The sequence below is a fragment of the Nipponia nippon genome, unplaced genomic scaffold (assembly GCF_047370975.1).
Source record: "Nipponia nippon isolate SJK-2023a ecotype South Korea unplaced genomic scaffold, ASM4737097v1 scaffold_11, whole genome shotgun sequence".
Classification (NCBI taxonomy): domain Eukaryota; kingdom Metazoa; phylum Chordata; class Aves; order Pelecaniformes; family Threskiornithidae; genus Nipponia; species Nipponia nippon.
The window spans coordinates 12,426,792-12,430,141 of NW_028262302.1; the positions used below are offsets into that span (position 1 = coordinate 12,426,792).

Consider the following 3,350-nt stretch of genomic DNA (forward strand, 5'->3'; position numbering starts at 1 on the left):
GTCCTATCACTCGTTACTAGGGAGAAGAGACCAACCCCCACCTCGCTACAGCCTCCTTTCAGGTAGTTGTAGAGAGCAATAAGGTCTCCCCTCAGCCTCCTCTTCTCCACACTAAACAACCCCAGCTCCCTCAGCCGCTCCTCATCAGACTTGTGCTCTAGACCCTTCACCAGCTTCATTGCCCTCCTCTGGACACACTCCAGCACCTCCATGTCCTTCTTGGAGTGAGGGGCCCAAAACGGAACACAGTACTCGAGGTGCGGCCTCACCAGTGCTGAGTACAGGGGCACCATCACCTCCCTGGTCCTGCTGGCCACACTATTCTTGATACAGGCCAGGATGCCATTGGCCCTCTTGGCCACCTGGGCACACTGCTGGCTCATGTTCAGGAGGCTGTCAACCAACACCCCAGGTCCTTTTCCCCCAGACAGCTCTCCAGCCACTGCTCCCCCAGCCTGTAGCGTTGCATGGGGTTGTTGTGACCCAAGTGCAGGACTCGGCACTGAGCCTTGTTGAACTTCATACAGTCGGCCCCGGCCAACCAGAAGCAGCCGAGGCAGGCCTCGCCCCGAGCCCCCATAGCAGGCCTCGCCCGGGCCCCGCAGTGCCTGCGGGGGACGGCCAGGCCCGTCACCGCCCCGGCCCGTCACCGCCCCAGAGCTGCAGTTCGGGGGACCCCAGGTACAGATTTTCGGACGCGAAAGGAGGAGCACAGCCCCTTGTCCCCGCACTCGCCCCGGCTTCCTCTCCTTTCGGCGCGGCCCCCCCGGCGCCGCCCGCTCCGGGCTCAGGTCTCAGGTGCTGCGGCGGCCGCCCAGCAGTGCCCGCCGGGCGGCGAGCGGCGGCAGCCGGGCCCGGGCGGCCCGCGGCGGGCGGGCGGGCGGCTGCGAGGAACCGGCTCTCCCTCTGGAGGCCTCCGCCGGCATCGGCCGCGCTCCGCCGCTCGGGAAAGCGGCGCGGCGCGGAGCCGGAGGTCGCTCGGGGGAGCGCGGAAAGGGAAGCGCAATCTCAGTGCTACCATGGGGGCCTTAGCTCCCGCTGCCGCCTCCGAACTGCCCCACGGCACACCTAGCAACCTGTCAGCCTTTCAGAAAAGTCTCCGTGGCGGCTCATGCATATAGCTACGACCAACGGGAATAGCTGAACCCTGTTCCCGTGATGTTCCGTGGATGTGGGGAACACAACAGCCAAGCATCACGTGCGTGATCTTCCCTTCCGCGGCCAAAGCGTCACCGTCCCATCCCCTGAACGCAGACACCGATGCCGCCGGGCTGTGCCGGGCCCCGCTGCGGGGGCAGTTCCTGCACGTTCCTTCTGGATGGCCCAGCGCGGGACCGAGCAAACCACGCAGCCTTTACAAGCACGGGCGGGACTGCTTCTGAAGACCAAATGTGGCATCCCAGGGATCTGATAATGCTCCGGTTGGCCATGGCGAAACCCAGCTCCCCATCAGCAGAGAAACTGCAGCCATGCTGTGCCCAGTCCCCCTGGAGAGGACAGATCCTCTCAAGGTGAGGCTTTTACCGCCACCTCCGTGAGCCTGCAGCAAGGACTGGGAGGGCTGCTGAACTGAGGAGCTGGTTAGGATGTTGGTCAACTGCTCACATGGAGATTAGGACACAGCACTGTTTTCCTGGACAGCACAGGGAGGCAATGCTGCAAACAAGAAGTCATTCCGAGCAAACTCTTAGGTGCGAGAACCCCAAACCACAGCAAATTCTAATGCTTTTTGGGCCTTGTGGTGTAGCACGACTCCTGCTGTAAGAGGGAAATAGCCTGTCAGCCCCCTGCTCCTCTCACCACAGCAACAGCCGCTTTTACAGCCCTGTGCAGCACCACAGCTTTGATCTGCTCTCGGCAGAGGAAGGAGGCTGGAGGGAAGCTGTGATCGCAGCCGGGAGGGTGTAACACGGGCTGCAGTGTCACGCCACAGCCCCTGCGTCTTTCTTGACACGTCGAGCCGCAGCCTCCAGCAGCTGCCTGCCTCTTCAGCGGCTCTGCCAGGGTTTGCGCCCCTTGCAGCACGGCTGCTGCAGGTGGTGTCCTTTCCCCTCGCCAAAGCCGGTGTATTAATGTCCCTGCTTGATGTCGGTAACAATTGCCGTGGTGTTTGCAGTGCTAGAGATGAAATGCCTTGCTCACAAGATTTCTGAAAACATGAATGCCTATTTTTAAAGTGTGGTGCTGAAAAGGATATGTGCGGAGGTTTCTAGCTCTTTCTATAACCTAAAAGCAAAAAAAAAAAAAAAAAGTAAAGAATTATTACACCTCCTCTGTCCAGCCTCCAGCACAGAAATGAAATGGACAGCTCGGCTTGCCCGACAAGCTGTGAAAAGTCAGATAATCCTGTCCAGCTTATTCTCCACTCAGGGGCAATTTGTTCCTTTTAAACCCCTTAACAGCATTTCACCAAAGCTCCCATCGGGGAAATGGTGATGTGAGCTGTACAAATATTTACTCATCCGTCCCCCCGGAGCTCATTGCTCCCCGCTCCCCTGCCAGCGCCACGCACGGCCACCGCTTACGGCCCTCACCAATATTCTTGTTCACACCCGCATTTCACCGAAAGCGTTTGTTTCCAGAGCGCTCCCCTTCGCAGCCAGCCCGCGGAGCCCGTCCGTGCACTCCAGTCCGCCACCACCAAAATACCCCAAAATTAAGCTCATTGCGCACAGGTGCAGCTACTGGGAAAGACGCCTAAAAACGCGCCCAGGCCCCAGCGAGGATCGAACTCGCGACCCCTGGTTTACAAGACCAGTGCTCTAACCACTGAGCTATGGAGCCGCCGCTCGGAAGTTTTCCCGGCCGCCCCTAACGGCCGAGAGAGGCCTGTCCCGCCGCCCCCTGCCGGGCGCCCCGCGGCCCCCGTGCGGCCGGGCCGCCCGCCCTCGCCCCGCCGGCCGCCGGGCCGCCTCGCCCGCCCGGCCCCGCCGCCACGGGGCTCGCCCTGCGCTGCGGCGCCGCGGCCGCCGCCGGGAGGAGCCCGCGGCCCGCCGGCAGCCGCTCCCGGGCCGGCGGGAGGCTGGCGGCTGGGCTGCCGCGCCCGCCGGCAGCGGGCGGTGGCTGCCGGCGCTTCCAGCCGGTCAGCGCCGCGGCTGCCGGGGGGCGCCCGGGCCGCGGAAGGGTCCCCGGGCCGTTTGCAAACCAGGAAATAAAACTGACGGGAAACGGACGCGTCCAGCCAAGGCAAAAAAATCCACAAGAGGAGAAATCAGAAGTAGGTGAATGTTTGAAATACAGCCTGATATTTACAAGTTAGGAGTAAAAATTGTGGCGACAAAGCTGTATGAGCTGGTGCAGGGTGTTTTTTTTCTGAAAAGGCTGGGTCGTCTTGGGGAGTTTGAGAAAGG

At 61.8% G+C, this 3,350-nt stretch overlaps 1 non-coding gene across 1 annotated transcript; it reads right to left on the reverse strand.

Moving 5' to 3' along the window:
- Positions 1 to 2,711: 2,711 nt before the first annotated feature.
- On the reverse strand, positions 2,712 to 2,784 carry TRNAT-UGU (transfer RNA threonine (anticodon UGU)). The gene has a single exon. It is a non-coding gene; the product is annotated as a tRNA-Thr (tRNA).
- Positions 2,785 to 3,350: the final 566 nt, after the last annotated feature.